The 11308-nt window shown below is 43.1% G+C and overlaps 1 pseudogene; it reads right to left on the bottom strand.

The window, feature by feature from the left end:
* LOC101574011 overlaps positions 1-10976 on the bottom strand; it is a 25682-nt pseudogene extending 14706 nt beyond the window's left edge.
* Between the last annotated feature and the right edge of the window lie 332 nt (positions 10977-11308).

The raw sequence follows: 11308 nt of genomic DNA on the forward strand, positions 1-11308 counted from the left end.
GGGCCTGGGCTAGGACTGGGTCTCCGCAGAAGCTTTGAAATTTGGTGTAATACAATCTGTTGATTCTTGATACCATTTCTTGAGCTAAGTTCCATTGACGAAGTCCTTTTCCTCATCTATGGCTTTAGATGTTTCATGTATGTTTTCTTCCATTAGTTAAAATCTGTTTTTATATCTAGATGACGTCCACAACTTAGAGGAGTGGCCTACTTTTGGCTCAGTGGTCTCAGTCCCTGGCTGGCTGGCTTCCCTGCAGGAGCATCACTGCAAGTAGGTGTGGTGGAGCAAAGCTGCTCACTCGTGGCTTATGGAGGCAGAGCACAGGAAAGAGTCCTGGGAGAGACCAGTCCTCCAGTGATTTACCTCCTCCAACTAGACCCCACCTCCTAGTAGTACATGTAGCCATGGACAACAGAGGGCCAATTCCAGAATTATGAATGTACCCCCTGGCCCTGAGATGCCCAAGGCCAGGAGGCCATACTCAGGGTTCTGGCCTCTGTACTCCCTTCTTCTACAAAACTGGGCTCTCCTATAGGACCCCCATTCTTCTTTATAATACTGTATTATTCCCCAGCCATATTTGATCCTGAAGAAGTAGAAATCTTTAAAATGAATGGATATTTGAGATGACCAAGTCTTCACCTCCTTCTTTTAACAACCCACTCTACCAACTTCCTGCACCATAAATGTGATCATTCAGCACACATGAAATGACAACTGTAATAAAGAATTTTGAGTTCAATTATTGATAGGATTGTCTGCACTATGGCCAGCTATGTACCTTGATTTTAGTACCTACTTGACTATTGTACTGGGGACAGATGGCACTGACAGAAAGTGATTGAACAGCTGGTAGCTGGTCAACAATCTTATTGGGGACCAGATTTTGTCACCTCCATGAGTCCACAGGCTTTGGAGACTTTGGACATTTCAGAGAATGGCCTTCCCAGTGTTAGGAATTACTTTCCCTCCTTCTTCTGGGACAGTGTTGGGATCTTCACACAATCCTTAATCAACATTCCAGACCACCCAAAACTTTGCCTAGTGTCCTAGGTTTTGTTCTGCCAAACACAAGGAAGTGAAGAGGAGATGTGGAAATGAATCCTCTAGTCCTGCTTCCTAAATAAATTCAACAGTTTTGCATATCTCAGGAAATTTCAGAATAATGAGATCAATGCAATAATCCACATTCCACTCCCTACAGCACTGGTGCTCCAGCAGAAAAGACCAAAAAAAGACAAAGAAAAGAACATAAAAAATGTTGGGAATGAAAGACGATTAGCAACTACAATGCACAGGGGTAATAGCTAGCTCCATCCACCTACCGAAACAGAACCAGTTCAAAACTTCACATTTAGGCCTGATTTATCTTTAGCCAACCTAATTAAAAGCCAAATTCCAGAGCTTTCATCCAGAGTGACTTAAGTGCTCAAACTTCTTGTGGCAACCACAATGCCCTCAGCTTCCCAGTAGCATAATTAAAACAAGATGCCAGTTAAAGGCTTCGGAGTGCCTTAGAATAGAAGCTGACTCCTTGCAAAGAAATGTACACAAAGGTACAGTGTCTCAGGAGGCAGGAAGGGAAAGTTAGATAACGGTTCTATTCTTGGCTGTGCCTCCGACTTACCTAGGACTGCATGCCAGTCACTTAACCCTGGAGGCCCTGCTCCATGATCTCATCTCTCAAAATATGAGAAGCACCTTTCCTTGCTGCCTTCAGCAGCATTGCAAGGATTGAAGGAGGTAACACATCCTGCAATGTCACAGAAACAAAGCAATACATTCAGCACACATTGAGTGTTATAATTGCTAATGTTGGTTATTAAAGATTATATTGGGAATGATGAAATTTGTAAAGGTGTTGTTGGAATATCACTGTAGAATATGCAGAAATGAGCCAGGTTTGGCATCTATCGAATCCTAAGATGGGATGAAATATCAACATTTTACTGACAGTAAACAGTGAAATTGACAGAGCATGGGGGCAAGCTAAAGCAGCAGGAAAAGTTGCTTTGGTTCCTGAGACTGTAACTTTGCAACCAAGGCCAAAGGGGTGGACCAAGGGGCAGATGGACCATGGGGACTTTTGAGGCTGGAAAAAGAGGAGGGAAAGGTAGAAAGTAAATCGTGGGCTGTTCTCAACCACCTGAAGGGCAAGATCTAGCCCCCTTTAAGGAAGGCATGGAAATACAAAGGTGTGTTCCATTTTCATGTGTGTGTGGTGGTGGTGGGGATAATGAAAGATTGACCGGTTTCTGTTCAGCTCCTTTATCAAACGAGAGCTCCTTAGTCTTCTAGGATCCTGGGCCCCTTTGAAATTTTGCAAAAGCCACAGACCCTTCATGCTATGGGCAGAAGAGACTACCTACACAAGTATATGTAATTCTGTGCCTAGAAGATCAGGTGTGAAATGCTGGTTAGAAACCCAGGACTAGTTTTCAAGCTCACAAAATAGAATGTATAAGCCTTCAATATTACTTCAGCAGGATTTTTGAGTTTCTCATTTTAGTGAAAGAAATAATCAAGACATCTCACGGCTTGGCCAGTGACACTATATTCCCCAAGGCAAGGCTAGCCTTATTGATGGTTTATAGAGAGGCTAATTATATGAATAGACCAGAAGCCTGTAAGCTTCAGGGCATGCCCACAATGAGCCCCTACATTGGCCAAAATGAAACTCTACCCTCTTCTGTATATTCCTGTATGTACTGAACCATCTTCAAACTCAAGCCCTAGAAAAAATGCACATCAGGCACTCCTGGGCTCTTCCTTACTTTCATGCCCACCCAAGGATCCAAGTGAGCAGATGATTGGAGGAAACACGCACCACAGGAGTCCCTTTGCCATGATTTCATCTCTAGGCCTTTGCACGGGCTGTCTCCTTCCACTGGAAATGTTGCCTTGCCTTCTGTGAGTAAAATTAGGAGTGAGTAAATATGAACACAAAGTGCTTTGAGCATGTGACAAAATAGGTTAAGGGATTGTTCAACACAAATAACTCAAAATCATAAAATCTTAGGATTGGGCTAGTCCTGGAGGGTCCTACACTTTAACTGTCCAACAATAACACCAATATGGAGAGTAATGAATAGTGGTAATGACAGCAATGCTGATATTCACCAGTAACATTATTACTAATACAAGAAATCATATTTTTTTTAAAAAACGTCCTGGCATGACTACATTTCTATGCAGAATGGTTACTTCCTGCATATGCACAAGGCACACAGTTAGGCAAAGAAATGTGGGTAGGATTTAAGTTACTTACTTTGGCCTTTAAAATAGAGTCACTGTATCCTTGTACTCCTGAATGGCCTTGAGGAGCAGACAGGCAAGAATCCCAGGTGATTTAGAATACATATGTGCATACATGTACATACACACACACACACACACACACACACACACACACACACACATTATTGTGATCTTTAAAGGTAGCCAAAAGCTGTTTATGTGCTAATATGGCCCATGAAGAAGAGAGAAGAATCTTTGTGAAAGTTTTGTTTTCTGGTCAAAAGGATGAAATGTGATTCGCATTTTACATGTGACCTTGCACACTGCGAACGTCTCTCGTCCTTCAGATGAGACTTGATAATCACTAGGTGAAATGCTTGTCCACACCAAGGTGGAAAAATACTCAGATTATTTTACCAGAAGCTTCCTGCCCACCACCACCACAACTTCCTAACTCCTAAGGTCTTTCAGAATCAATTGTTGGCTCCTTCCCTCACCCCAGAAGGGCAGCAGGCTTCCCTCCATCTCTGCACTCCTGGGCTCTCCTTGAGGACACTGGGCTGCATACACTCCCCAGGGTATGAGGACGCCTCCCTGCAGGACTGGATGCCACCACCAGGCCCTTTATTAATTAGACTCTGTCCAGGCTTACATACATGTGGGACATGCTGTTCATTTTCTAGCTCATATTTTTACTGTAAATAAAGCACCTGGAAATGACTCAGACATCACATTATTGTCAAAATTCTCATACAAAAGGCTGCCAAAGTCTCCCTCACTGTCACTTGATCAGAGATAGCAGAAAATTATCTCATTAGTATAAGTTGTGCATGGATGTGTGTAAATATGTCTGGAGATTATTTCTGATGGAGAAGCATGATTTCCCATAAATGAATAGTCTAAGACAAGGGGAAAACTTATATGAATGTAGTTCACATAGAGAAAGTGGTTTTGATCATTTATATTTTACCTGATTATGCTACCCTCAGTGTGCTTTGCCCATGGGTTAGTATTTCCAGGGCAGTCCCTAGCCATAGTCCCACTTCTTCCTCACACTATTTGTGAGGCCACCACTCTTTTCCATATTAAGATGAAATATCTCAAAAAGAAGCACCATGCTCACTGTTTATAAAGATGCATTTCACAGCTTCCTTTGCAGTCATTGGTGGCTATATGACTAGGTCTGGCCAATGGAAGGTAAGTTGAAGCTATGAGTGACACCTCCAGTGTCATAAAAATCTCCTACGTGTGATTCCCCCTCACACTAATGGGATGGTGCTCCATCCCCTCAAGGAAGCTTAGAACCCACTCATGAAACACTGTTCTTAACGAAGTGGAGTAGAAACAAATATACAAATAAGCGCACATGTACACACCTCACTGGTGATCTGGAATCTCCTTGGACTTTTCTGTGAATGGGAAAAAAATTGCCATGTGTTGAGCCATTAAATGTTTGAATCTTTTGTTTTCTCTGTACTCCAGCCAAACCAGCATACAAACATGTACCAGGAAGTGGAGTGCCACTTAATGCAAATGGCAGTACCATGTACTAAAATTGTATGCCAGAAATGGTAGGGTAGCCTTGTAGCAGGAGGAAAGACAGAGACAAATGGCAAAACATTCATTAAAACGAAACCCTCAATAATTTAGAAGACAGGGGGCCTGGGAGATAGTTCAGTAGAATAAATACTTGCCTGGCAAGCATAAGGTTCTGAGTTCAATCCCTGGTATCACAATAATAATAATAATAATAATAATAATAATAATAATAATTTGGAAGGCAGATCACATACATGCTGATCCATGTATGTGAAGGAGATATTTTGAAGCAATTGTCAGAGAAACCAGAAACCTAGCCTAACACACATGTGATAGTAAGGTAGGCTGAGGTCTTCAATTTGCAAGAGTGGGCAAGTTCTATGAAAGTCCTAGTGCCCTCAAGACCAGAATGCACCACTGTGGATAGTCAAGCTCCCACAAGCTCCAGGGTGGTCTTCCAACACCCGCTGGGGGGAGCCATCACTGCTATGGGCCGAGGACTACTGACTTTCTCTGCTTTCCTTTATCATATTAGAATGTTCCATGTCGTCTTCTACAGCTTCCTACTGCAGTTCCATTGCATAGTGTGAAGTGTCATTCTTTGCTCATGCAATACTCCTGTGACAGAACAAGGTGGGTATACTTCTTAGACCATTTGGGCAGCTGTCACAAAATACCATGAACCAGAGCATACATTTAAATGAATACTCATTTCTCACAGCTCTATAGGCTGGGAGATTCAAGGTCATGGTACTGGCAGATGTGGTGTCTGGTGAGGGCTTCATTCCTGGATCACTCTGTCCTCACATGGTGAAAGGGTGAGGCAGCTCTCAGAATCTCATGGACCAGGGCACTAATCCCATTCATGATCTCTCCACCCTGATGATCTAATCACCTATTAAAGGATCCACCTAACACCAGCCCTCTGGGGACCAGGTTCCAACATCTGAGCTTGAGAGCTGGCCAGACAGCTTAGCGGACTAAAGCACCTGCTTAGGCAGAGCACAGGAGGCAGGGTTCAATCCCTGGCACCACAAGCCATGCCATACCCCTGGGGCATGCTGCGATGGCAATTGAGACTGGGCATAGTGGTACATGCCTATAATCCCAGTGCTTGGGAGGCCAAAAACAGGAGGATCACTAAGAATCTGATTTACATAGTGAGACTCTGTAGACTCTGTACTAAATACATTAATACATACAAACACACACATACACACACACACACACACACACACATATGCACACTTGAGCAGGACATAAACAGTCATTTTACAGTGATATTTTTGTTTCTGGTTTATCAGTGAAGAAACTAGACCCAGAGAGATTATGAGCATGGTTGTAATGTTAGCCATGCCATACCCCTGTGCCATACACTATCAATCATAAACAGTAAGTCCAAAAAAGTTTTATTTCTACAATAATTATTGAGAAATCCTATTAAGTGATGCTCCCTAGTAACACTGAAAGGGCAGATTGTCATCCTTTTGCCTTATTTCCAAGTTTTGGATAATTTTTCATCACAGCTTTTAATTAAATCCTTGTGGTTTATTTCTAAACTAAGCAATATAATTATTGTAGGAAGAAAGAAATATTTATATGGAACCATACTCAAATATCTTGTAAGTTCAATTTCAGAGGGCTTAAAAATATCATTTTTAACTAGCAATAGTGACATTCTACACCAAAAGAGTCTCTGGATTCAGACAATAATTTAGTCACATTCTCAATAATGACAACAAAAAGTCCAAGTGCCTGGCTGGCTAACTGGAATTTGGACAAAATTCCCTGCATTGATTTGCTGCCAGAAGTCTTAGAATTGTAGTCTCACAGGCAGGTTGTATCCAGAACCCCCAAGCCAATGGCCAATTTCCACAATTCACTCTCTGAATCAATCAATTTGGTGGGAGCAAACCTGACTCAAATTAAATTTCACCTCCGACTCCAGCTTGTGCCTGGGGAAATTATTGCTCTCTTCCTTTCTTATCCTTCTTCAATGGCTGCTTCAAGTACATGACCTGGGACAAACCTAGTTGGGGGAAGCTATAAAGTTGGTGAGATTTATTTCCTGTGCTTTGCCATTATTTATTTGTTTGTTTGTTTGTTGTATGTAAAGATGCTGGCTTCTTTCCTATATTCCTGTGGTGACATTATTAAAGAAATCCAAGTAAATAGTACTTCTTTGACATCTTTAGGGTTCTGATTTTAATCTCATAATTACCCTTGGGCAAGAAATGGATTCTTTTAGCCGAGTAACTCATCCAAACAATAATTAAAGTTGACATCCACCACATAATTAGAAATAGGGCCTAATATGAAAGGGCTGAAACCCTTTAGAGAGGTTTAATGGAAAGATAAATTCACTGGGCCTGTGATATCAAGTGGTAGTGGAGGTTAACTGCAGGTGTGAAGCAGACATGTACCTGCTCTGCAGTGTACATGCTGGGCTACAGGAAGTGCATGTCCTTCATAGAGTGTGGAAAGCTATTATTAAGCAGGAAGTCCAACAAATTTCATTTCCCTAAATAATACCCTGGATAGTTTTTACACGATGCTCCCTGGTAGAACTGAAAGGATAATAGTCCTTTTGCCTTGTTTCCAAATTTTGAATAAGTTTTTATAACAGCCTCTGATCAAGTCATTAGCTCTGATTTCTAAAATAAGGGATATAATTATCCTAGGAGGAAATGATTAGTTATGATGTGAATTATGCTAAGTGACAATTAACTAGTCTCTAGGGTGAGATTTCAAAGGAGAAGGCTCTTGGGCTGCCAGAACCAGGCCTTGTTGGGTGCAGGCTGCCTTGACTTCATGCTTGCTATAGGCGTCAGACCTCAGCCTCCCTGAGGGTAGTGATGAGAAGGCCTCTGCTTGGCAGAGCCCAGAAGACCCTCTGTCATTGTCTCCTGGCCTTGGGCTGCCTAGGGCAGACCCAAATCACGGTCCTCTGAGAGGTCTCCTGACTATGAGCTAGAAGATGAGCAAGGTCCCATTATCTCTCTGCCAGATTCCCAGCTTCAAGTCAGCTCAGTGGTTCATTGCCTACAACAAAGCTGTCCTTACCTGAACTACTGAAAGCTCTCAACCTCCCAGCCTTCTTCGATGCACATTCTTGCATCTATGTTCATTAAAGAGATTGGCCCATTGTTCTCTTTCATGGTTATATATTTCTCTTTAGATTTGTTATGCAATTCTTCATTATGGTTGTCATTTCTTTTTTGTTTTTTATTTTGCCTGAGATATTATTTCTGAACTGATTTCTTCTGTAACCTAATGGAGTCATTTCTTTACTTTAGTTGCTATCATTTCAGAAATTTTAGGTGTATTACTTCCAATTTCTTCTATGTTATTGTCTCCCGGACTTGTTCTAGGTGGGCTGAAAGTCTGAGATTGCTTCTTGCTCCTTCATTTGACATTTTATAGTTCAAAACATTTTTATTTTTTTCTGTGATAATTCTTGTATATTTTGGTAACTGGTAATTATATCACTAGCATCAAGGCCCTTCCAGGAAAATTCTGCATTTCAGGGATATCTTTTGTGTGTAAGAGATTCTTAGTTTGTGTGTAAGAGATTCTTAGTTTGTGTGTAAGAGATTCTTAGTTTGTGCCTGTCCCAAGAGCCTACCTTCCCAATTAATAGAGTGAGATATTGGTTTCTGTTTGGCTCTGTCACCAATCTTTTGGTGTAAGGATGTGGTGAGGTTATTACTCCAGAGCTTCCCAACATTGTTACATAGGATTATGACAGATATGACATCCTAGGTACAGTAGTACAATTAGCAATAAGCACAGTTTAGAAACTGAGAAACTGTGATAACCATTGTTTTTATACTTTAGACCCTACAGGCAAAGACTATAATTATGCAACAAAGCTGATTCCAAATTAGGAGTTTGGATGCAAAGTGCTTCCCCTTGTTAGAGTTTATTTACCTTGGTTTCCCCTGGATGAACTGTTTGCCTTGATCCAGGTGTTTCCCAGGCTGGCTGCCTGTCCCACAGTGTAGGAGTATGGGCCAGGCACCAGAGTTCCTTCAGACCAAGGTGCTCTCAATGGTAGAGGAGTGGTGGGTGGGGTTCTACACACACACACACACACACACACACACACACACACACACACACAGCTCACTGAGGCTCCCAAAATGGCAGAGAGGTACTAGGCTTATATGCCAACCTCACCTTTTACATTTGACCATGTCTTTCTCTGTATTAAGATAAAACATACGCTCTTCACAGTGCTCTCGGTTCCTGCTTTTCCTTCTGCCTGAAACACCACTCCCTCTAAAGTTCTCTGGGCTAACTCTTACTCTGGGCCAGCCTCCTGCTTAAATCCATTGTCTCATATAGAACGTCTCCCACTGGGTCCACTCCAAGTGTATAGGCAGTTCTCCTCTCATGTGGTCTCATGATACCCTGTTCTTTAAAACTAGAGCAAACTCTCCTTTGGTAAATAAATATGCATCTTCGTGTTTGCTTTCTATCTCAAGAGGCCACTTGGATGGGGACTCCGTGATAGCACTAGCCCTGTATTCTAGTCCCACTCAGTGATCTGCACCAGCCACCTTGTCCAAATCATAGTAGACGCCTTATACACCCACAATGGGCAGCTCCACTTCCCTTTCCTGGCTCCTCCCCCAGTTAAAATCTTTCTTCTGGAACATGATGGATTCTCTGCCAGTAAGGAGCCTCTAACTCGAAGAGCCTGGTCCCTGGTTCAGAATCTACATGCTCTCCTATGCCAGCCTCATGCCATCACAAGGCTTTACCTAGTCACCTTGGGGGCAGCTGTGTTCCAAACACAATCCTGGAGCATAGCCAGGAACTGTATCTTTTCCAGGTCTGCAGTCAAAACTCATCCTGCTTCCAGGCAGCCAGTGCATTTAAGAAAATGCTTTCCTTACATTTGGGTTCCCAGCCCTTTCCTTCTCTCCTGCTCTTACTGGAGGCAGTGCTGAGTGCTCAGATGTCTCTGCCCGAGACTCTCTAAGTGGGGAGGAGGAAACCCTGAACATACTGCCACTCCAGTAGTGCCCAGGACTGCCCTATTGCCTTCCCTCTCGCTCTCCCCACAATTTCAGGAGGAGACTTTTATCTGGATCCCTAGCTGACACACAGCACCTTCTGCACTGACATGCCTGACCCTTGACTGTCATTATTCCATGGGGGAGAGTGGGATAAGAGTGGGTGCTTCCTCTGGATTTAGCCTCAGTTCTACATGATGCAGAAGCAATGAGGGACTTACCTCTGTCATTGCATGTTTGGTGCTATGATGGGCTAACCTCACACCCAGAAGCCCTTCTTGCTGTTTGCCAGCTCAGCTGAACTCCTGACTTGCCTGAGGGCCATCTTTCTGCTTCAAGGAATCACAACCAAGCCTCTGTCACCACTGATTCTGTCTCTAGGGTCCACTTGCAATACCTTGAACTCACCAGACACCTTCTGCCACAGGGCCTTTCCTCAGTGCACTTCCTGCCACCATACTCTCCCTGTCTGTTGGTCTCTGGTGGGTCTCAGCTCACACATCAGTCTGCAGGGAAGCCTTCTTGACTTGGGCAGGCCAGGCCAGTCTTTCCTTTTCTGCTCCCATGGCCCCATGTCCCTTCCTTCCTTCCTAATGCTTAACTCACTTGATTACGGGCTCACCACGACAAAACTCCACTTCTGTCTCTTACTGAGCCTCTTTGTTAGCTAGGAAAGAGATTTTGAACATACTTAGATACCCAGTGCCTGGCACAGTCCCTGTGACACATGAGTATTCCTAGTAAACATTTTGTGAATACATATGTTAATATTGTTTCATCTTATTTCTAAGCATAATTCCAAGCAATTACATTCAACCATGGAATGCAATTGACATAAGAGATGGAGACGATCCATCCATAGCACAGACTGCTCTGGGCAGTCCAGGCACAGTGTTCAGGACACAGTGAGTCAGCAGTGACCAGCAAGAGTGCACAGGATCCACAGCATGGCCAATAAGTGTCAGAAATTTGTAGGAAGGGCATGGTGGGAAGGCTCAGGAACCAAGAGACAACTACAGCTAAATACATACAAAGGGAAAAATATAAACCCACTTATACCAAGGTGATCTTGGGACAATGTCTTGTCTCACAAGGTGGTTCTTTGAAGTCATCAATGGAATTGACTGCTTGTGCAAAATCCACATCAAGCCAGCCCCAGATGCCTGAAAATATCCCCATGTCCACCATCCCCAGGCTCAGTGTTGTCTTCCCCTTCTTAGTAGCTATGGTTTGTTTGCCAAGTTTCTCCTCTGCTCATGAGCCAGCAAAGTAGCCATCACTTGCCATATCTCCCCTCTGGTGCTCAATTTGGTCATCTTTGTCTCAGAGGAGGCAGGCGGGGGCCAAGTTCCTTCTCTGGTTCTAAGAGAGCTGGTAACCAGTGTGTCTGGAGTGGTTAGCATCAGCTCAGATAGACAGTCAGAGAGAGAGAGAGAGAGAAAGAGAGAGAGAGAGAGAGAGAGAGAGAGAGAGAGAGAGAGAGAGAGAATTTGCCTTTGGGTTTTTTTTTT

Source organism: Octodon degus, unplaced genomic scaffold, assembly GCF_000260255.1.
Source record: "Octodon degus isolate 3935 unplaced genomic scaffold, OctDeg1.0 scaffold00060, whole genome shotgun sequence".
NCBI lineage: Eukaryota > Metazoa > Chordata > Mammalia > Rodentia > Octodontidae > Octodon > Octodon degus.